Here is a 24,458-nt window from a genome sequence, read left to right on the forward strand (position 1 = left end):
TATATCTATCTATCTATCTATCTATCTATCTATCTATCTATCATCTATCTATCTTGATAGATCTTTTTAAATTCAGATGTTAATTAGAATCCATCAAGTAGGCATTATCATTTCTTTTAAACAAACAAAATAAAAATCTCAGAGGGTTAAGTCACTTATCTAAGATCACACAGCAGGTTGGTGGCAAAAGCAGAACTCCTATGCACACACCGCAGTGCTTACAATTCTAAAGAAGCATCTTCGGGGGATCTGGTTAACCAACCTCATCCTGTGAACAAAAAGAGCGGAGCCCACCAAAGAGAAGTGAGTTCTACTCAACACTGGTTCACGGAATCCTTGTAGAAACCTCACGAGATATAAACCATTGTCAATGCCATTTCTGGGGAGCCAATGTGGGAACAGAGGCGCAGGGCGACCAAGTGCTTTGCCCATTATCAGCTGGGGAAGCCGAGCGGGGGATGGCCTCACAGCTTCCCTGGCTTAGCACAGATTCTTCCTCTCAGTGACAGCCAGAGGCTGTCTGTGGGGTGCTGCTATGTCTCAGACTCAGAGGGGACTTGCCGCTGGCCTTCCAAGTGACAGAGGGACAGGCCCAGGGTGCAGCTGTGCATGGAGCCTGAAGAGCACCCGAGTCCCTGCTGCCCAGCAGAAGGCAGGCAGTCTTCAGGGCGACGGTGACCCCAGGTTGTAGCACACCACTTCATCTCTCCAGGTCGCACCACCCACCAGACTGCTGAGCTGAGTGGGAGCGGGCAGCCGCTGGGGCCAGATGCCCACCCGGAGGTACAGGCGCTCCTGAGTCAGGATGGGGTGGGTCCCATCGCGAGTGAACATCTGTAGGGAGAAAACCTGCTCAACCCACCTGACCTCCGGAGCATCACTGAGGACAGCACGGTGCCTGGGACTACCAGTCACCTCCCCTGTGCTCACGTGGCTCGTGGCCACTGCCCGCATGGAGCGGAAGGACGGCACAGTACATCACTAGCCCCAGAAAAGATGGAAATTCTCAATGGGTAGCACAGTGTCTGCTGAATGGGTGTCACTTTGTGTCACTGTCAAGCCAAAAAACCATGGAATCACAGCATCATGAGTGAGAGACCATCTGTGCCATAAGTTCCCTGGGGACGTGGTGACATGCAGGTGAAGGTGAGGGTGAGGAGGCTGTGGGGGTGGTGGGCCGGCTCCTGGCCACGGACCTCTGTCAAGAACGGGATAGTGCTCGGGCTGTCCACAGAGGATCCCGACTCTCCCAACAGCCCAGGCCAAGAAACGCCATCCCCCCACTCCACAGATGCGGAGGCCGAGGTCCAGTGATGGTAGGTGCCTGGCCTGTGGTCACTCAGCGCACACACAGCACTCACGGCCCCGCCAGGCTCTGCCGGGACACAGAGACTCATCCCTCCCCTTGTCCAGGTAGGGGTTCGATCATTACTCACAGGTGTGGACATCAAAGCCCAAAGTCATACCTCTAGTAAGTGACAGAGCTGCAATTTAAGCTCAGGTGACCCGGATCTGGTGGCCAGAACTCTGACAACTGAGTGGCACTGCCCCCCACCCCCTGGTGTTGGGGTTCGAGCCTGGGTCTTCCCGAGGCGGGGGTCTGTGGGTTTCCCAGGCAATGTTTCTCCCTTGGGAGGCTCAGCTGAGCTTGTTCATTGCACAGAGGTACCTACAGCCCCGTCCCCTAGACCCTGGCCTCACACAGTGGCTTCACCTCCCTGTCCCCTCCCCTGTCCTTCCCTCTGCTTCCCTGCTTTCTCCAGCTGGTTGTGTTTGACTCCTGCTCGATCCTCCTCTAGGAGCCTCCTGGGCCATCGTCACTCACCATCTAGGACTAAGTGAGTGGCCTGGCGTTCCCCAAGTGCCCCGTGCACCCTCTCTCTGTGGGCCTGGGGTAAAGTAGCAGACTTATTTTGAGTACCAAGGGACCAGGTCCGTCTTGGAGTCTGGCCTTGGAGTCACCTGCGTTGCCAGGACCTGGGAATCAGACACCAGCTGCTCTTCCCTGCAGGGTCAGAAAACTAGTGGCCTCCTTCCTAGAGACAAAGGGGGCTTCTGTAGGGCTCCCCAGGCCTGCCACCGCGCCTGAGAATGCAAAGGAAGAGACGAGATGGGGACCCGGGGACACCAGTCACCTGGAACACATGGTCAGAGCTAATGACGGGAGGGGGAGAGAAGCAGGAAGAGAGAGAGAGAGAGAGAGAGAGAGAGAGAGAGAGAGAGAGAGAGAGAGAGAGAGAGAGAGAGAGAGAAGCAATATCTATGGAGCCAGAGATGGACAGATGCAGAGCACACGCCGCTGAGCCCTGGCTGCGCGGCTCAGTTCTCGCTCCTCTTCCTTCAGGGACTGGCGGCCCCTGAGACAGGGCAGGTGGCCGCCTGGCAGTGCTTCTGGTGGCCAGGTGCTGCCCTAATGAGGAATTTAGCACATTCATTCTGGAAAGCAGAGAAGGCACAGCTGCCCTGCTCTGACACTTCAGTGGTCCCCAAGCTGTTTTGGGTCAAATTCAGCTTCTGTCATGGCCTTCGACCCAATGTGACGTGGGCCTCCCCTGCTCATCTTCCACACCCCGCCCTTTGTACTTGCTGTTCCAGGCCCATAGTGTTCTTCCCTTTCTGCCCCCTTATCCCTCAGGCCCCACCCCCCAGTGTCACCTCCTCAGTGTTCTTCCTTGACCACTCCACTTATTGTCCCCAACGTCCCCTACAACCCTGCTCTCCTTCCACTGTCCTGCAGCATTTCCCTGCAAGGGTTTTATTTCCTGTTAGACTCCCCCAGGAAACAGCCAGGACCTCTATTCCCAGTGCCTTTTTGGGGACACATAGGGTGTACACATGGTGATCACGAAGTAGAGTCTTTTGGAGCACCCTGGGTCTCCAGGAAGTCATGGGCTCTGCCCTGGTAGAAACAGCTTCCCAGCAGGGAGGAACATGGGAGGGAGGTGCGTATGAATTCAGAAACCCTCCACTATGGTGCTCTAACTCCATGACTGTGTGTCTGCCGGGAGTGCTGTCCCCACCAAAACTCACACGGAGGATTAACTTCTCCATGCAGCAGTGTTGGGAGGCGGGGACTGTTGGGAGGTGTTTAGGTCATGGGGGTGGAGCCTCATGAATGGGCTAATGCTGTCTCTCAGGAGCAAGTGAATTCTAGCTCTCACCAGGACTGGGTTAGTTCCTGCAAGAGCAATCACTATAAAGCAAGCTGCCCTTGTGCTTTGTCTCTTCTGCAGGAGCTTGCTTGCCACTCTTCCATGCACTCCTGCCGTGAGATGCCGGCAGCCATGTTATGCCAACTGCATGAGGCCCTCGCCAGATGCAGCTGCAGGATCTTGGCTTCCTCTGGCCCCAGAACCAAAAGCTAAATAAATCTCTTTTCTTTACAAATCTCCTAGTCTCAGGCATTCTGTTGTAGCAATAGAAAATGGACTAAAGTTAGAGACTGGGTGGGCACAGACAAGGGAATTGACCTGTCCATAGTCTCCCCATCCATCAGAGGTAATGTCAGAACACAGGTCCTGAGGCCTCAGCAGGTGCTTCTTTTCTGTCTCCAAAGTTACCATTATTAAAATATAACATTCTTAAAGTATCAGGCATACTTACTGGTCATTCACATCCCCCTCTTCCAACAGGAAGATTTTTCTTCCAAATAACTAAAGAATAATACCTACCCTGTGGCTGACTGCACACTCAGGTACTGAACTGATGGCGAGCACCTCCCCTTAATCCTCACCCAGCCTGGGAAGCAAGTATTAACATTAACCCCATTTTAAAGGTAAAGAAACTGAGGCTAAGGGGACTTCAGCAGTTTGCAGAACATTGTATACTAGGTGAGCAGTAAAGCCAAGTTCAGCCTCTGGATCATTCTCATCTATCTCAGAATACAGCCTTTCAACCACTGTGATATCCTGGGCTGCTGCCTCAGCCTCCCCTGGGGTCACGCATTGATGGAGTACCCCTGGGTATCGGGCACCTACGGTGCAGCACCTTGGCAGCCTCTGCAGTGCCCTTCACCTTGGAGAGCCTGAGGCTGCGCACTGGCTCAGAAAATCCCAGGCCCAGCAGGCCCAGCTGCAATGATGGGGACATCTTCCCCTCTTGCAGGCTGGGAAGCTGGCAGCCTTTCTACAGCTGCCAAGGAAAAGGGTAGATGAGGCTTGTGAGTGTGTTTTCAGGAAGGGAAGCTGGCAGCCACAGCCCGGGGCTCACTGGGTGACCCTCACAATGACACCAGCTAATATTATACCGTGCTTTCAAGGGATGCAAGATACTGTTGTAAGCCTGGTTCAAATATTTAACCCAGGAGTCCTGACAGTCAAAGTGACCAGAATATGCCACTTTGGCACAGGGACCATTTTGAACTGAAGGCCACTGAGAAGAAACAATGAAAACCCTCCACCTCCTTCAATTTCCCTAAAAGGCAGGACATAAATTGAGGAGGTGTCCACCCTCTGCACCAGGAGAGACAGAAGTTAATCTCTAGAGACGACCTGAAACCCTTTATCAGTCCCCAGAGGCACAGGGGGATGTCACTAACTTGGTCCACAAGTTCTTCCCATTTGCTTGTCTCTCCTTCCCACCCCGACCAGCCCCCTCTGCAGCCCAGGGAAGGCGTTGTCACCTGCATGTCCCACTCCAGCACAGATGAGGCTGAATTAAGACAGGAACACAGTTGACAGGAGGAGGGAGGAGGGAGAGAAAGGAAGGGAAGGCCAGAAAGGGGGAGGGGGAGGGAGGAGGGGAGAAGAAAGTTAGGGAAGGACAAAGAGAGAATTCAGTGATGGGACAAAATAATAAAACCGAAAAAAGAAAGAAGAATAAAATCAAAAGACCAAGAAGATGAAAGGAAAAAAAAAAAGAATATGGGGTAACTCTCTGCCCTGATGGCTCTGTCCCTCCTCATCAGGGAAGGGCCCCCTCCAGGCTTCCCGCCCAAAGCCACGTCCTGTGCCAGGGGAGCAGCTGTGCTCCAGCCAGACGGCAGCAGTGGCCCTTAGCCCAGGCACCGGGATCCCTAAAGGGTGATGACATGTGACAGACGGAGGGAGGCTGAGCTTCCAAACTGGTACCAGATTTCCTCAGAAGGTCCCCAGCCACTGTCCCTGGCAAGGCAGGGCTTTGTCACAGCCGGTGGAGCTCTGCTGTGACAGCTCCCTCTGCAGCCCCTGCAGGACACAGCCCGGTGCAGCTACTGGCCACGCGGCTGGAGGAGGCCCACTCAGCCTCTGCCCACGCGCTCCCTCCCACCTCCACTCACTTTGTCTTCTTTACAAAAAGTCCTTCCCGCGCCCATGTCCCCACCTGCTTAGGGACAGAATCCTTCTCAGGATAGGAGGAAACCAAGCAAGCGACCTTTGAGACCTTCCAGGGAGGCAGAACACCATATCAATTCAGCCAGACACCAGGCACCACACGGGCCCCATGGCTATCCCCGGCCCACGGCTCGGAGTGGAGGGAGGAGTCGGAGGGTCCTGCAGCACCTGCGGCCTGGCCCTCGCCCCAGGTGCTCGCTTGACAGAAAGGTCCACCTAGAAACCTGGACAGGAGTCAGCCTGGAACTCAGCAGCTGTCCCCACCCTAAACTGAGCCACCCTTTGCTGAGGTCATGTTCCAGGAGACCGTGGGCTGCAAATGGAACCCAGGCTGATTTGGGGCTGGTTCTGACTCTGTCCCATGTCCCTGGGACGCCGGTTCTGCAGTCTGCTGTGGTAGAACAGGGAACAAGGGTCAGGAGACCAGCTCCAGAGCCTCCAAGGTTCACCTCCCAGGCTCCTTCCCTGAAAGCCTGTGAGCCTCCACAGACCCATCCTCAAGAGCATGGATGTGCAGCCAGTTCTGCAAGAGGGACAGTGCCAGCCGCATTTTGTGGATGGAGACACTGGTACTTAAGGAGGTGATCACGTCTAGGCCTCCCAGGCAGAGTGGCAGGGGCCAGGATTTCACAATTAGGTCTGCCCAACCCAAAAGCCCGTTCAAATCTATCAGACCCCCATGCCAAGCCTGCCGAATCAATAGATGTTTTAGGTTCTAGGGGATCATCTCTCAGTAGCCCTGCACTCACCATCCTTGATCTCCTTCCCTCCATTAACTTTCTCTGGAATATCCATTATCATCTACCATACTGCAGACTTTACTTTTGTGGTGTGTTATTTCTATATCCCTGTTTTGGTTTGGGACTGGAATGTCCCCCTAAAGCTCCTGTGTCCCCATACAGCAATGTCCAGGGGTTGGGCTTTGGAGGAGAGGTTGGATCCCAAGGGCTCTGACCTCATCGGTGGATTAATTCATTTATGGCTGAATGGAAGCTGGGAGTTAGGACCTAGACGGAGGAAGTAGATCTCTGAGGACATGCCCTGGAAGGGTTGATCTTCTCCCAGTTCCTCCTGTCCTCTTCCTCCTCCTCCTCCTCCCTCCCTTGGCTCTGTCCTCTTCTGCCTCCTGGCTGCCATGATTTGAGAATTTTTCCCCTGCCATGTCCATCTGCCATGATTTTTCTGCCTTGGAACCAACCAATCATGAGCCGGATCCTCTGAAATGGTGATCCCAAACAAATCTCTCCTCTTCTAAGTTGTTTTTGTCAGGTATTTTGGCCACAGCAATGTAAAGCTGTCTATCACAACCCCCTTCATTTGAATGGGACCCCTCGGGAAGACAAAGCTTGGTGTTTATTTTCTTGCTGTCACATCTCTGGGACAGACTCCAAAGGACTGGGACACGGTAGATGTTCAAAAGATACTTGTGGATCCAAGAACTGAGTGAATCCACCTTTCGTGTTGTCAATGGGTCTTTAGATGTCCCTAGGCTACAATCTTTTTGAGAACAGGGATTATATCCAATTCATCTCCCTACAGCCCATAAGAGAGAAAAGGAATTTACTTGGGAGTGTGGATGAATGAAGGGATGCTTTGACCCTCCCTTAATGTCCCTCAACCGCTGCTCAGACATCTGACATCTCTTCCATGGACTGAGACACCTCCTCACCAGTCTCCTTGCACCCAGGTGGCTCTCTTTCAAACCACAGGCTCTTGGAGACATTTTTAAGAAACACAAATCTGACTGTGTCATTTTCCTCCTGAAACACCACTGTCACTTCTTAATATAGGTCAAGTGGGTCCACAGAGCCCTGCAGACCCTCTCTGACCTGTGTCTGCTTCATCTCTGGCTTCCTCTTGCACCACAGTGCCTTGCACATTAGTTTGCCGACTCTAATCCACTTACTGCCACACACGCCGTCCTTGGCACGTACTGTCCTTGCCTCCTGGAATGCCATCCTTTTCCGTTGCCTTCTAAGTCTCATCCTTGGCCATGGCATTAGCAAACCCCACACATCTTGCAGAACTGAGCTCAGGTATTAGCTCACCCAGGAAGTGCTGGGATTTAGATCTGGAAGGCGCCCGTCTTCCCCAGCTCCTGTGCGTTGAAGGCTTTGTTCTGAGTGCAGCAATGTTCAGAGGAGGGTGGGCTTTTAGGAAATGATGGGATCATGGTGGCCGTAGCCTCATCAGTGGACTAATGCACATGAGGGATCAATGACTTGAATGGACTATTGGGAGGTGGTAAAAACTGGAGGAAGTTTGGGCGTGGCTGGGAGAAGTATGTCACTGGGGGCATGACCTCGGGGGCCAGATCTTGCACTGGCCCTGCCTCTCTCTGCTTTCTGGCTGCCATGAGCAGAGCAGCTTTCCTGCACCACACGGCCCCTCTCTCACGATGTTTCTGCCTTGGACCGAAACCTCGGAAACCATGAGCCAAAATGGATCTTTCCTCCTCCAAGTTGTTTTTCTCAGGTATTTGTCACAGTGACAAAAAGCTGATTAACACAGTAAAAGCCTCCTGAGAACCAGACCCTTCCCTCTGCCAAAGGAAAGTCCAAACTCCTCCCAGACCCCCTTGCTCCCCTTCTGCAGCACTGGCAGCCCCTGTGCACAGCCGACCCAACTACCAGGTTCTATGATCTGTCTCCACAAACGCCTGAGTGGAGGTTCTAATCCCAGTGCTGTGGTATTTAGAGATGGGGCTTTGCCGGGGGTGATCAGGTCATGAAGGCGGAGCCTTATGATGAGCATAGTGGCCTTATAAGAAGAGACGCAACAGCTCTCTCGCTCGCTCTCTCTCTCTCTCTCTCCCCCCCTCCATTCTCTACCATGCAAGGACACAGCAAAAAAGCAGCCATCTGCAAACCAGGAGGAGCATCCCCACCCAAACCCAACCATGAACCATCAGAAAGAAACATGTGTTCTTTAAGTTGTGCACTCAGTAGGAACTTGTGAGAGTAGCCTGAACTAAGATACCAATAGGCAGAAAAGGCTTTAGGCCCACACATCTACAGGGACTCTTTGTAACCTACAAAAAGAAGCAAAGTCTTAGGTAGAGGGAAGTGATGGGAGGGGAGGGGATGTGGGGATAGTAAAGACAGTAGCATGAAGCAGACATTGTTACTGTATGTATATATGTGACTGCATGGCCAATGTGATTCTGCAACATGTACACTCAGAAATATGAGAAATCATATCCCATCTATGCATGATATATCAAAGTGCAGAAATGCATTCTACTGTCATGTATAACTAATTAAAACAAATTTACTAAATTTTTTTTTAAAAAGAAAGTCTTGAGTCAGTTAATTCTAAGGAGACAATGCACAGGTATTTGATTGTTTCTGGCTTTGACCAAAAAGTTATGGTAAATCAGAAGGATTTTGCTGGAGGAAAGTACACTGTATACTGCTTATGAAAGTGGGAACAGGTGGTGGTGGTAAAGGGAGACTACTTAGAAGAATTCTAAAAACAATAATCCAGGGCTATTGAAACAAGGGCAAAGAGCTGCACAGATAACAACCTTCAGGGGCACTATGACCACACCTGATGTTGTTCTCTTAGATCTCACAGAAGAGACAATGCTATTATTAATCAGACAAGAAAGAATAAAAATAGAAACTTTCAACCTAAAGGCTAAAATCAAAAAAAGAAAGATCTTTATGACTTAAAACCTTATTATTGAAATTGTGCCTTATGGAATAACCAAGAGTGACAATAGAATGAATCGGACCTCACTTTCCTTTGTTCATATATAAATACACAACCAGTGTAACTCCACATCTGTACAACCACAAGAATGGGAAGTTATACTCCACATATGTATATGTCAAAACACACTCTACTGTCATGTATAACTCAAAAGAACAATTTTTTTTTAAAAAGTCTCAAAACAAAAAGATTCAAGTGGGGAACAACAACAACAAAAAAGAATGATAAACTAGTGATGGGTTTGAAGAACTGTCCATGTACGTGGCTGCTCCTGCTCCTGAAGGGACACTCTCAGGCCAGGAGAGCATCCAATTCAAAGCTGGGGCTGTGCCCTCTTAGCTCCCCGGGTTCACACCCACTGCCATTTCTTAGCTTGGTGACCTTGGGCCAGTGGCCCATCTTTCCACACCTCAGTTAGCGCATGTCATGACAGGGGCACTAATCCTAGCTCATCCTCAGGCTTGTGGTGACGACTAAGCGAGTGCATCCCTGCTCTCCCCGCTCAGCACACAGCGATTGGACAATAAACTAGAAGTCACACTACAGCAAGATGTGACTCTGGAACCCTCAGGTAACAGGCAGGGGCTGCGGAGTCTGCGATGTGATTCAAGGAAGGCCTGCAGGGGACCAGGTAGGTGCAGGGGATCCCTGGCACACACCTCCCTGGGCTGGCTCCATTGTAATGCAGCTTGCCTTCCGAGGCCCTCACCGTACGAGGCGTTGAGGTGGCCCAGACAGCCTGCATGTGCTGCTGGTGGACTGCTGGGACACTCCACCACACAGTGGGTCTATTGTCAGTAGCTAAAGGGCAGATGAACGTCTTCCATCATGGGAGACCCACTGACAGGAAGCCATGTGACTCCCCCAGGGTCCCTAAGCGACATGTGGTTTTGGTCAACAGTCAGCACCCCCAGCCAGTGCTTCTTCTAGTTCTGCCATCTCCCTTTCTCCAGGCCTTTGCCTGGGCATCTCCCTCTGCCTGGCTGCCCTTCCCCAACCCTCTCCACGGCAGCATTCCTGCTGGATCCCGTCTCAACATCTCCTCTTTGAAGTCTCCTCAGCTCCCCACAGGGGTTCCCATGGGGTGTTTTACCAGTCACCACCTAGAACGGGGAGCTCGTACCCACACACCTTCTGCCTCTGGCATTTAACGACCTTCCCAGATGATTCTTAGACACACTAAAGGTCGAGAGCAGTGCCCAGAGAGCTGGCCTTGCAGACCCCATACTGGGGATCTCTCCCTCGCCCATGCACCCCAGTGCTCCCCACAGGACCTCTGAGAGCACAGCTTCTCACCCTCCAGGTGAGACACACCTTCTCACACTCCAGGGGAGACCACCTTCTCACACTCCAGGGGAGACACACCTTCTCACACTCCAGGGGAGAGCACACCTTCTCACACTCCAGGGGAGACACACCTTCTCACACTCCAGGGGAGACACACCTTCTCACCCTCCAGGTGAGACACACCTTCTCACACTCCAGGGGAGAGCACACCTTCTCACACTCCAGGGGAAAGCACACCTTCTCACACTCCAGGGGAGACACACCTTCTCACACTCCAGGGGAGACACACCTTCTCACCCTCCAGGTGAGACACACCTTCTCACACTCCAGGGGAGAGCACACCTTCTCACTCTCCAGGGGAGACACACCTTCTCACACTCCAGGTGAGACACACCTTCTCACACTCCAGGGGAGAGCACACCTTCTCACACTCCAGGTGAGAGAACTCCTTCTCACACTCCAGGTGAGTGCACACTTTCTCACACTCCAGGGGAGAGCACACCTTCTCACTCTCTAGGTGAGACACACCTTCTCACACTCCAGGGGAGAGCACACCTTCTCACACTCCAGGTGAGAACACCTTCTCACACTCCAGGGGAGACACACCTTCTCACACTCCAGGGGAGACACACCTTCTCACCCTCCAGGTGAGACACACCTTCTCACACTCCAGGGGAGAGCACACCTTCTCACTCTCCAGGGGAGACACACCTTCTCACACTCCAGGTGAGACACACCTTCTCACACTCCAGGGGAGAGCACACCTTCTCACACTCCAGGTGAGAGCACTCCTTCTCACACTCCAGGTGAGACACACCTTCTCACACTCCAGGGGAGAGCACACCTTCTCACACTCCAGGTGAGAGAACTCCTTCTCACACTCCAGGTGAGTGCACACTTTCTCACACTCCAGGTGAGCTGCTTATAGTAAACCTCCCTCCACTGGATGTTAAACCCCTTAAGAGCAAAGGGTATGCCAGAATTATAAAGTCTCAATACCACAAGCCTTACTGCCCTTCTTGCTTCCTCTTTTCCGTCACATTTCACATCTCATCCATCACAAGTTCAAGTGCCTCTATTTTCAAGTTTTTTTTGACCACTTCTCGCCTCTCTCATGATCCTCATCCAAGTTATTGTCGTCTGTCCCCCATGAACTACTGCAATAGTCCACTCACTGATCCTTCCTGTCCACCCTTGCCCTGACAGTTTCCCTCCCACACACGTTCAGAATGACCCTTTAAAAATATGGTGAACATTTGCAAATCCCCTATTCAAGAAAGTGTTTGTATTCAGAATCTTCTGGATAAAAAGTATTAAAAACTTAACAATATGAAAAAACTAAAGCAAATTGGGGGGTCCAGGGGAGTACAGATCTGGATAGACACTTTGCCAGAGAGGTTATAAGGATGGCAACTATACACATGAAAAGATAGTCAACATCATTAGCAAATTAGGGAAATTGAAATTAAAACCATAGTGACATTCCACTAAGGTCACAGGATGTTTGAATTAAAGTCAATACTGACAATACCAAATGCTGACAAGGACACAGAGCCACTGGAACTTTCACACCTTGCTGACGGAAATGAAAAATAGCACAGCCAGTGTGGAAGATAATTTTGCAGTTTTTTATAAAGTTAAATGTCAACTTAATCTGCATCCTGTGGCGTATATCCCAGGAAGACAACTCCTTCCTGGGTATTCACCCTAGAGAACTAAAAGCTTATGTTCACATAAAACCTGAACACAAATACTTAAAGCACCTTTATTCCTAATCCCACAAAGCTGCAAACAACCCCAATGTCTTTTAAGGAGTGAACAGACAGTCATGATTTATCTCCACCGTGAAACACCAGCCGGCAATAAACAGGAACAACTCCTGAGTCACACAGCATGGACGACCTCCAAAGACACTGTGCCGGGGGAAAGAAGCCAGCCTCGGAGGGTTACATACCAGGGGATTCCATGTATGTGACATTCTTTAAAAGTGACATATGTGTTGAGCGCGGTGGCGCATACCTGTAATCCCAGCGGCTCAAAAGGCTGAAGCAGGAGGATTGAGTTCAAAGCCAGCCTCAGCAAACGTGAAGCACTAAGCAAGTCAGTGAGACCCTGTCTCTAAATAAAATACAAAATAGAGCTGGGGATGTGGCTCAGTGATCCAGTGCCCCTGACTTCAATCCCTAGTACCAAAAAAAAAAAAAGTGACATTTGTGACATTCTTGGAAAGACACAACTATAAGGATGGAGAGCAGCTCCATGGTTACCAAAGGCTAAAGGCGGGGCATTGGTAACCTTCGAAGGACGGCAGGAGGGACCTTGCTATGTGGAGGATGGTGCGTTGATGTGCGGGTTCCTCACCATGGTGCTGGTAGCTGCGTGAATCCGTACATGAGCTAAACGTCATTGAACAACACACCCAAACAAACATAATTTTACCATGTGATAATTTAAAAACAAAAATCAATTAAAATAGCAAGCGAATGCTGGTAATTACCTTGCTCAAAACGTCCAACTTAGGATAGACTCCAAAGTCTCCTGCATGGGCCATGTGTCCCCAGCAGACCTGGCTTTGGGTACCCCTCTGATCACATCTTCCCTAATTTTTGCTTCCCCCTCCTCTCCACCTGCCCAGGGACTTGCTTCCTGTTCCCTCCTCTTGCAACTCTTTTCCATAGATATTTCCAAAGCCTACTCCCAAACTTCCTGGCTCTGCAGAACATGAACTCCTCAGGGTGCTGCTCTGACTGACTTCCTACAGTGACATCTTCCTAGGCCTTTATCCCACTTTATTTTTCTTCATGGCACTAATTACCAAGTGACATCATACAGCGTATTTGTTTTATGGTTATTTTCTACCTTCTCCACCAGAATATGAGATCCAGGTGAGCTGGAACCTTGTCTGTACTGTCCCCAACAGATCCCCAGCCCTTAGAAGGCTTCCTCCCAAAGGGTAAGAGCTCCATAAACATTTGTTGAGCTCCCCGGAAATGGGCATTCAATAATGCAATTCCCAGGGATTTGAATTTGAAGCTATACACTGGCGCGAAAACTTCTTTGTCTCATCCCTCAAATCACCAGCTCACTTGGCCCCTGAGTAAAGCAGCCCCAGCCCAGAATATTCACGTCAGTCATTCCTGCTTCAAAACCGTATTCAATTCAACATCTCCCTTCCAGTGCAACCTTCTGGTGCTTACTTAGGTAACGGGCATGAGGATGAGCCAGGAGGGGCTCGGCTGTAAGCACATGCATTCTTAGAGAAACGCCACGTGAGGGATCCCAAGAGCTTGTAGAAAGCTTCCTCGAGATGCTACTAATGTGAGCAAAGTAGTTTGAGATGAGATTGAAGAAAGAAAGAAAGAAAGAGAAAGAAAGAAACCCAAACAACAACATCTCCCTGTAACACTTTCCAAGGAGAATGAATAAATTCACATTTATTGATCCTACTCTGTAGGTTCCAGGCTCTCTCTCCACATCCTCTGTTATTCCTGCCATACACCCTCTAGGGTAGGTCCCAGGAGTCCCATTTTCACAAGTGAGACAAGTGAGAACACTGAACAGAGAAAGGTTAAGTGACAAACCAAATGTCACACGACGATAGGTAACATCTGGCGTTTGAACTCAGGTCTGTGGCCCCTCCGAGCCCATTCTTTTAGAAACTTTGGATTTTAGAAGCAAAAGTGAACAGGAACCAGAGAATCCAGAAAGGCCAACCCGGATGAGAGGAGCCACACTCTTTAAAACTTTTCAAAGACTGGCCCAGACAAGTCTGGTAGGCCAGGATGCCGGTCACCCTCCACCCACCTATCTATTCTGCCACAGTTCCTGGGCTGGGTGTTTCCACATGGAGCATCTCATTGAATTTTCATTATCATTAAAAACACTGAGCATGTAGGGAAGTATTAGAGCTGTTTATGCAAACAGGTGATGCAAACAGATTATGCAAACTGGCAAGCAAGCAAAAGCACCTGAGAATCCTCTGTGTCACCTGTACCAGCTTATGGCTTGACAGTTACCTTAAAGACAGAACAGGAGGAAAACACAGACCGATTTTCTTTTTCTACCCTTTAGTCTAGGCCAGTGTTTTGCACACTGGTTACAGGAATTGCTGTTCAGGGTTGCATACACAAACACTATGTATAATGCATATTTTTGATGGTTAAAATATTTTCAAGGGTATTTTTGGCTATGCATAATTTCCTGCCTGTAGTATGGCTTTGGAACCCAAAGAATGAGTAAGACACAGCCCTTATGTACTCTGACTTCCCCTCAGTTACTCTTGGCTTGAGAAAGGATCAAGAAATCTTAGATTTAGAAGGGACATTAAAGGCTGTGAAGTCTGACTCCTTGCCAGGGCAGAAAGCTCTGGGGTTTTCTGCCCGCTTCCAATAAAAAGGGCAAGTATGGTGCACTGTGTCCCCCGACCAGCTCCTGGTCAGCGTACTCTTCCTAACTGCCACCAACTGCTATAGCTTTTTCCACCAGACCTGTACAATAATAATAAGCCCTCCTCTTTCCTAGGATAATCTTTTGAATATGTGAAGCCTGGTGTTAGAATAATACTTTTTTAAATGTGATAGTGATCATGAAGTGAATCAAGTACTCACCCAGCACTTTTTAATAATTACTGGATGGTTTTTGTTTCTGGGTGTATATCACCATTCATCTATGATATTGGCACCACCCCCCCACCCCGCCCCGACACACACACACAAGACAGATCCACTAATTAGTTAAGATTAACATTCTGGGAGCCGCACCTTAGAAACATGCAGCAGAGTGGGAAAGACAAAGAACAGAAACCATGTGGCAAGAGCTCTTACAGGCCAGCCTCACATGAGGGACAGGGTCAGGGTCTCAGGCCCTCCACTGGGAAACATGACTGACTTGGGAGTGAGACCACTCATAAACGCTGCTCACATACTAAACCTGTTCCAGGAAAACGGCCAGGTCTAACGCCAGCTTGCTTACTGCCCTTCATGTCCCAGACGCCCGCCACAATGTCAAGTGCCGGACCTGTGTTCCATGGGTCTAGTCTGCTGGCCCTTCAAAGGGGCCTGGAGGTGAGAATAACTCAGTTCACCTCATCTCAAAGTTCCCGAATGAAAGCTTTAAAAACCTCACTAATGGTAAATACAGCTTCAGACACCTAGGACAGGGGCTGGGTCTTCATCTCTTGCTTTCACAGAGTGACATGGAACAGATCACCTAACTTTGCTGGACCTGCACTCTCTCAGCTATGAACTGACAGACCTGTTCCAAACAACGTGGCAAGGTTCCTTTGAGACACAGTTGCTCTGCTTTTCGGTAGTCAGACAGTAAATTGGACCATCCCCAATAATCTGGACAAGCAAGTCTCTCTCAAAGTCAGTGCACAATTGCTAGTGAAAAGAAGAGCATGCAAGGAAGCGGTGGTGGGACAAGAATTCCAGATCCAGACCCACCCTCACCCTGCCATGTGCTGCCCCCCGGTGTATTCACCTGCCCAGGTTTAAATACCAGCCTTAATGTTGCCCCAGTGGATGATCTTGGGCAAGTCCTTCAACCTCCACACGCCTTGATTTTCACATCTGTAGGATGGAGTCAATTCCACCTACTCCCGGGGATGGTGAGAGAGGGCAATGACTAAAGTACATGTAAAGCGCCTAGCACCCAGAGGACACAAGCTGCCTGGGTCCCTTTACTCCAACATTCTTTACCCGTCAACCCCACTTAATCAACAGGCTCCGATTCCAAAGGCTTAGTGCAATCCAAAGCACAGATGACCAGGTAAAACCAGCTGGTCTGACTCCTTCCTACCTCTGTGGTTTACAAATGAGGGAGGTGAGGCTCAGAGGGGCTGGTGACATGCTCAACGACCCACGTGTTCTTCAGCAGCAAAGCCTCCACACTGAGTGGCAGACGTCAAGGGTCACACAAGACACAAAGAAAACCCTCTGCAGCCTCCATTCTCCCTAAAGAAATTGGGAACTCCCACGTATAACCGAATTCTAAGAAGAAAAAAATAGCAGAACTTTCTATTTCTGTATCTTTTTGGAAGACTGCAAGAGACAGGTAGCATTGTAGTAGGCCTAAGGAAGGCAAAGGTACCTTGAATTGCCTGTTGTAACAGGAAGCCAGTTTCCTGCAGGCAGCCCTTCCCAGGTCCTCTGCTCCCCACTCCTATCCCCACTCCTACTCTTTCTGATCTGCCCCTTGGGCAGGCATGCACACACTGGGATCCTTCCTGGACAAGGTGAGAAGTTGCAAGCTGGGGTAATATCTATACTCCATTAAACACAAATAAGAAAACCATCATAACCATGCCATCTACAACACAAGCAGGATTCCTCTCCCCACCCTGAGAGCCCCAACCTGGAACACTTACGAAAGTGTCCCAATTCATTAAGGCACACTGATATCTCAAGGGTCAGGAACCCACAGGTTCCCCTCAAACAATATGATCAAGCCTTCAGGAATGTCTGGAGAAACCCCAGCCCAGAGTCTGCCCGTTCCACTCCGCTGAGGTAGAGCACTAGAGAAGGAGCCCAGACAATGTAAGGAGGGGCCTGGTCTAGAGCTGGCTTTAGAGATAGAGGCTGAGCGGCCCCCTTCCTGCCTCTGTTCCCAAAGGAAGGCCTTATCTTCAGGGAGCATTTACAGAAAGCTGCACCCAGGGCATGTTCGTCTCTAGGTCCAAGAGAGCATATTTCCAGTGGTGCCTGTCAGTCCCTGAGGGTCCTAATCCAAGCCCCACATCGTGCACATTAGCAAACAGATCCAGAGAGGGAGACTGTCCTGCCCAAGCTCACACCGCAGGCCACCGGCAGCCTGTACCTGACCTTCAGCTTAGGGCTGCTTCCTCCCACTGCCCCAGGGCTTCTCCCCACCAGACCCACTCCCTCTTCCAAAACCTTGGGCTCACCTCCTGGTTCTGAGGATTCCACCAGGTTGAACAAATGCTCAGAAGCAGGTGGCAGTTTAGCAATTCATCAGGGGGACATGGGGCTGTGCCCATCCCAGGTGGCTAGGAGAGACTGCAGCAGGGAACTTTGAAAGGGCTCCCTTTTCGCTAAAGAATCCTCCTCCGTCTCCTCCTCCTGCCCCTCCTCAGTCCTCCTCCCCTGTAGTACTACGGGGGACATGTGCTCTGCTTGGGAGGAGGTGAGGAGGAGAGGCTGGCTGTTATTGGAAAGAGAAGGGTAACAGTCTGCTGGGCCCTGCCACATACTCACACCTAGCAGAAGCAGGGGGGCGGTGGGGGGATGGATTCTGCTGCCACAAAATTATTAACCCTTGGGCTCCAGCTCTGCTCCTCACCCAGCAAAGCAGGAGAAACAATACACTTAACCAATGGAGTGCCAGCCCAAGACATTACATCACCAGACAGCACAGTCATTGGCTAATAATTCCTAGAAGGCAAAATTCTGCTTCTAGGTGCTTAACCCTTTCACCATCACCACAGCAAAGAGTATTTGGTCTAAACCCATGGTTCCTAAACTTGCTTCTAGCAGAACCATCTGGGGTGCTTCCTAAATGTACAGATTGTTACAGTCCGTCTCGGAACATCTAAATCAGAACCTTCCAAGGGAGCATGGAGATATATATATATATATATATATATATATATATATATATATATATATATATTTTTTTTTTTTTTAAACAATGAACAGAACATGAGGGACTCTGTAACTTCAAATGAGATAACATTATTCTGAGCATTGACAATGTGCCCAACACCTTGCGACATCATTTCATTTATTTCCTACACGGAGCAGTGAACATTAATGGTTCTGTTTCACAAATACACAAAGGAAGGTCCAGAGGAGACAAGTCACTTGCTCAAGGGATAAAGCCAGCCTGTTTGATACCTCCTCGAAGCTCCCACCTAAAGTGAAGCCAAGACATCGGTTTACATGCGCCTCCAGGATCACAGGACACAGAGATGCTCTTGATGAGATGGAAAGTGCCAGTGACCTGGGAATCCTGGGGAATGAAGGGAAGGGGAATTCTCAGAGCAGGTGTTCTAAGGTCACCGACCTCCAGGGAGTCTACTCTTTCTCAAGTTCATTCCTTCTGCTCCTACTGCAAACCTAAGCCTCCTCCCACCTCCAAACCTGAGATAGGTATCCCTGATCTTGCTTCTAAGGTCCCCATATCTGTGGTCAGTTGCTTGTGTGATGGGTCATACCAGGCGATACGAGCCATATCTACTTTCTCCACCGATGTAGGCCAGCATAGAACGGCCCTATGTGAATACCTAGTCATGGCTCTAGGAAAGAAGGGAGGAAGGGAGGGAGGTATTTGCTTAGTTTCTAAATGACATCATGCTAGTATGGAAAGGCAAGGGACAAGCAGTCTGGAGAGCCTGTGAATATATTATCTGACCCTGAGCAAGTTCATTTTGGGGGGAATCTTTAATTTTGACATATGAAAATGAGAATAGTAGCACCTTCTTCTTAAAGTAGTAATGAGAATCAGAGTAAAAAAATGATTGAGGACTTCAATTTTCTCCTCTACACTCTGTCCCCAGAACTCTTCTGTCTTATCGACTGGCAGATCTAAGTGCTACCAACGGCCATATTTATATCTGCAATCCAGACTCAACTTCAAGACCCTACACTTATGTCCCATGCCTATCTCCACACGGATAGTTTATGGGCATCTCCAAAAGGGTACTTGAATTTAGTCCCACACATACAACCTGCTCCTGACCTGTTTCTTCCATTATGTGAATAGTGTTTGTATCTACCCAATCTTTTTTTTTTAATTGAGGTGAAATTTACACAACATTAACCATTTTACATTAACCATTTTAAAGGATACAGTTGAGTGGCATTTAGTACCTTCACAATGTATGTAGCTACCACCTCTACCTAGTTCCAAACCATTTTCATCATACCAAAAGGAAACCATTCAACAATTACAAAGCCATGTCCCAGACACCCTTCTCTCTCAGCCTCAATCTGAGACATCAATCTGCTGACTCTATGAATTCACATCTTCTGATTATTTCATAAAAAGCTAACCATGCAATCTATAAATTTTGTGCCTAGCTTCTTTGATGTATATTTTTACATTTGCAAGCTCATTCATGTGGTAGCATGTAGTAGTACTTCATTTATTTTTATGGCTGAGTAATATTTTATTGCATGTATAGACCACCTTTAGTTTACCCATTCACCCACTGATGGACTTCTGGCATTTACACAGTCTTAAACCACATGCCTGGCAGTCATCCTTCATCCCTTTCTTTTTTGTCTTTCCCCATTCTAACATATCAGCAAGTCCTGTCCATTTTACATCCAAAATAGAGTTCAGCTCTTTCTGCCTTCCTCCAACACCCTGGCCATCCTCTGGGCCAGACACTCGGATCTCTCCCACTAGCTTCTGGTTGGTTACAAGGTCCCGTTTTTTCTTCTCTCTAATCCACTTTTCACTTTGTGGCTTTTGGGATCCTTTTAAAACATGACTAGGTCACCCATTCATTTAAGCAGCATTTACTGAGCACCTTTCATCATGGAGTTTGCCTCCTAGACACATGACAAAAGAAAAAAAAAAGAACAGGTATATGCTGCTAGATAAGGTCATTACTAGGCTTCACATCTTTCAATGACTTCATTGTGCACTGAATAAAATCCAAGCTCCCCATGATCTTCAAGGCCCCTCAACTTCACACTCCCCTCCAATGGCTCCATGAAACTTATCCATCATGCTCCAATCATGGTGGGCTCCGTTCATTCATCTTGTGGTCCCTGGACAAGCTGTTCTATCTGCCTCTTGATTTTGGCATGGCTGAGTCTTTCTTATCCCCCATGCCTCAGTGTGAATATCCCTTCTCTGAGTGACCTTCCCTGACTGCCCTGTGAAGCAGATCCACCCTTCATTCATTTCATTCATTCAAGAAATATGTGCTAAGCACTGCTGGGCTCTTGGGATAAAGTGATATATGATCCCCTGGAACCTGCAGTCTAGTGGGGAGAACCAGCAGCCGGGAAGTGGATAGATAAACGAGTCCTCTGAAGGGGGATCTGCTTTACACCGGAGGGACCAAAGGCCTTTCCAGGAGGTTATGTTGAAATTGAATCATGAGTGTCCACTGGAAAGAGCCCGTCATTCCCTGTCACATCCTGGCTCTGCAGTGTGATGCTCCATCCTTCAATGTTTGCCTTTCAAGAGTCAAAGTACTTAATGTCCTTCTCTGTCTCCTTAGTAGACTAAACTGTATCCCCAGCACCTAGGACAGCTCCCACTGCTTGGGAGGTACTCCTTACCCATTGCTTGAATTAACATGTGTCTAAATGAATGAACAATGAATCAACCAATCCACCAACGAAAGCACTTTGTAGAATGTAACAAATCATATGTTTGGGCCTGGTAATATTACTATTGTTTTGTGGCCAAAGGACATAGACCCTATTGGGTTTTGGATAAGACTGAGTTGCCTGCAAGGTGAGAAGAAAAGTCCCTAACTTTGAGTAATCCTGGGCAAGTATGAGAGAATCTGTAAACATAATGGGCACTCAATAATGGGATCTAGTGGCCACTGTGGTGTCATTATTGGAGTCTCCTCATGAAAACTGATTTATTTAATTAAAACTCCAAAATTCATTTTCAGATACAGTCAAGAAACTTAAAGGAGAGAGAAATGAATACTCTCTAAGTATCTGCCAAGTGCCAGGCACAGCACAAACACTATCTCATTTACTTCCCAAAAGTTGTCCTGGAGAGTGTAGTCCGTGCTGTGGGACGGCTCTCCAGGCTCTCCACAACCGAGACACTCATTACCTCCCCAGGTCCAGCTGCCCCTAGGGAGTCCCTATGCAGGAACTGTTCTGCTGAAGGGTCACCTAAAGTCATGCCCCCTTCCTGGGAGCAGCCTGCACCCACTGGCTGGTCAGTATGGGGCTTCAAAGGCCTGGCCCCTTGCCTCAGTGGGTGGATCGAGGCCCCTCTCACACTGTATCACTGTCCAACTTCTCCCTCTGCCCCATCCTGCTTCCCTCACTGTTTATCCTCTTGAGGTGTAAGGACACTTTTCAAGAATCTGCTTGTCTACAAATCTCAGAATTTCTGAGTCTTTTTCCATGGAATGCAACCTATGAACGGTGGTTATAGTGATTTCTCTTTATGTAAAACAAACAAACAAAAAACAACCAGAAGTTTGGGAGATTGGAAATGTCTGCAAGGCACTTAGCTAAAGTGACTTTATGTTCTGATTTCCAAGCAAACCCATGTTCTTTCTTCCATACCAATCTACACACAGCCCTGTCTCTGACAGTAGAGAATGGATGTGTACAAAACAGAAAGGGGAGCCTGATGAAAGGAAAAAGGCACACAGAGTTCCAGAAGGTGAGAAAAGGAGAGCAAAACACCCTTCAAAATCCTCCAGAGGTCATCCTGGATGACTAGATCCAGGCACAGGCTCCAGAAACAACACAAGAATGATGTGCAGGTTGCAGAAGCAAGCATCACATGGGCAACGGCTCCCACCTGAATCCATGCCCAGAAGCTGGGGAACAGCGCTCCATGTCAGACAGCAGCCTTAAGGGGCCAGGGTTTTTGCAGCCAAGTCCCCCAAACACCAGCTGCTACTACTTACCAGCTTGCCGATGCCAGCCTCCGTGGATTGTCCACAGAGCTGCCAGAGTGATCTGAGCACTGGTTAGAATTCTTCCACAGCCCTTCTGAACCCAGGCCAAAGTTCTAAATATTCTTAAGGCTGCATTTTCAGGTCTGCACGGTTTAGCCCCCTGTCACATGGACATTTCCTATGTACAACATCTGGTCCTAAGTTATTGTCTGATGTAGGATGATCTAATCAGGAGGCTTGACTTCTTAGTTCCTGCTTCCCTCACGAGAGAAAATCAACCTGGAATTCCTGCTATGCCAGCAGAGCCCACCCCATCCTTCACTCACGTAGTTTTCAGTCTGGCAACCCCTCCCCTCCCAGTCTTCCAAGTCCCCACTCATTGGCCACCTCCACTCTGATACCTCCCTGGCTCCCTCGCCATCTACTGCACTGAATCTTTCTTGTGACTATCCTTCAGCCCCAGGAGCTCCCCCAAGGCCTTTCTTCGTGCGGCTCGGGCTTAGCACGGTGTCTGGCGCTCAGCCCGCAGGAGCCAAACAAGTACCGAATAAATACAGCAGGCGATACACCGGGGCCGGTCTCTGCTCTTAACTTGGCCACGCAACCGCTCTGAGATTTCTTCCTGCGCCTCGGGGTAACTGGAAATAGGAAAAGGCAAGACAAATCGGACCCTAGCCCCAAGGCAACAGGTCGCGAGGACTCTAAAGACTTAGGGCAGCTGCTGGGTGCAGAGCCCCGATCCTGCTACTGCGGCTCCCGGCTCCCAGCAAGCTCTGCCCCGGGCCCCCGCGCAGACTCTAGGAGTCACGATCTGGCGCCCCGGCTCTGTGCCCCGCAGGCAGTTCCCGCACGCAGACCAGTCGGTCCGAGGGTCCAGCGCCCGGCCCGTCAGCAGCAGCTGGGGAAGGGGCTCGGTTCGCGGCTCCTCGCGTCACTCCCAGGCCCTCGGCTCGCCCGCACCCGCGGGCACGGAGCCGAGCTCCCGGGGAGGCACCCGCCGCCAGGAGGCACCGGCATTTCGGGCTCCGGGCTCGGGCTCTCGGTGCCAGAGATCCCACCGGATCGACTTTTCTCAGGTGCGCGGCTTACCGTGCGAGCCGCAGGGACAGGACTCGGGAGCCCTCGGCGGCCACACCAGGCGGGGGTCTGCGATCCGCTGCGGGTCCCGGGAACTCCGAGGCGGTCCCTGTTCGCGCTCGAGCGCCTCCGCCCGGCCGCCCGGCCTCCCCGCGCCGCGTCGCCCATTGGCTCGGACAGCGAGGCCCCGCCCCGCCGCCCGCCTGGCAGGGAGAGCGGCTTCCAGACCCTGGACGCGCCTGGACTTGGCCGCCGAGCGAGGCAGTATTTCTGCATCCCAGGAGCTGCCTGGTGCCCCTCTGGGAGTGCGAAGAGTGCAGCGTGCTTGGAAGCCGGCTTGGAGACAGTCACCTGACCTCCCTGGGCCTCAGGAGGCACTGGAGAGAGACCCAGCAGCCACTTGTCAGCAAATGTCCCAGGCTGCATGCTAGGCACCTGCGCCAGGTGCATCAGGGAACCAGACAGCCTGCCGCCCTCACGGAGTTAGCCTGGGGTGCGGTGGGGTAGGTTACATGTAAGTAAACAAAATAATAATAATAATAATACATAATGTCAGCTGTTGTAAACACCGGAGCCGAGGAAGAGGTAGGTGACTACAAATACCAAAGGGCCATCACTGCTCTACACAGGATGGTCTACCAAGGCCATCAGGGATGTTTGAATTAAGACTAGAAAGGTAAAAGTGATTCCAGACCTTCATAAATAGCATTTCTGAGAGGGGGAGCGAGTACATCCGAGTCTGAGACCAGGGTGACTGGGAATGGTGAGCAAGCAGAAAGTGAGCCCGGCCAGAGAGAGGACCAGAGAGAAATGACCCAGAACCTAGGACAGAAGGAGCGCTTCCATATAGGAATTTGGGAGGACCGAGACCCAGTACATAGCCAGAGGCTCGTGCAGAAGCCCAGACAAGAAATGGTTATTTAGACCATGGTGGTGACAGCAAGTCACAGAAAGAAGGACCAATCACAATACGCTTTGGGTTGGATTTGGAGGATGAGCAAAGAGATGGTCCTAGTTTTGAGCCGTACTTTGAATAATGCTCTTGCCAAGATGGAGAAGGTTCTGGCTCTGCATCCTCTCCCTACTGCGTGATCCTGAGTAAGTGACTCTGATCTCAGTAACTGAAAGGGCATACACTGGCTCAGGGGTCACAAACTCTAATACTGATAGGGTGGGTGGTAGTTATGTGAAGCTGGAAGGGTACAGGGGAATGGAAGGTGTGTGGGAAGGTGTGTGCTAACCTGCCTAAGGAGACAAGCATTACTCTGCTCCAGCCGATTTTGCCATATGGGAATATGGACCCAAAGTCACCAGATGTTCTGATTTTAATTAAAGAGCCAGAAGTTCAGTTTATGTTAAATTTCTAAGTTTTTTTTTTTTTTTAATGCTGACAATTACTTAGGAAAAAAAAATGAATGGATGGTCCAAGGCTGTTGGACAAAATCAAACCAATGTATGGGCTGGATTTACCCCTTCTGCTATTTGCTGAGAAA

General features: G+C 49.9%; 1 protein-coding gene across 2 annotated transcripts in view; it reads right to left on the reverse strand.

Moving 5' to 3' along the window:
• The window catches only part of Syn3 (synapsin III), a 427,730-nt gene extending 404,642 nt beyond the window's left edge, over positions 1–23,088 (reverse strand). The window contains exon 1 of one of the 2 annotated variants that reach the window (XM_046429615.2): positions 22,978–23,088. The gene's annotated coding sequence lies outside the window, so the exon portion shown is untranslated. Of the gene's footprint in view, positions 1–17,217; positions 17,892–22,977 lie in introns of those variants that run through there. The other variant, XM_058574327.1, reaches the window with a different exon arrangement.
• Between the last annotated feature and the right edge of the window lie 1,370 nt (positions 23,089–24,458).

This window comes from Marmota monax, unplaced genomic scaffold, assembly GCF_021218885.2.
Source record: "Marmota monax isolate L192 unplaced genomic scaffold, Marmota_monax_Labrador192_F-V1.1 WCK01_AAM20220418_F8-fsc00051, whole genome shotgun sequence".
Lineage (NCBI taxonomy): Eukaryota > Metazoa > Chordata > Mammalia > Rodentia > Sciuridae > Marmota > Marmota monax.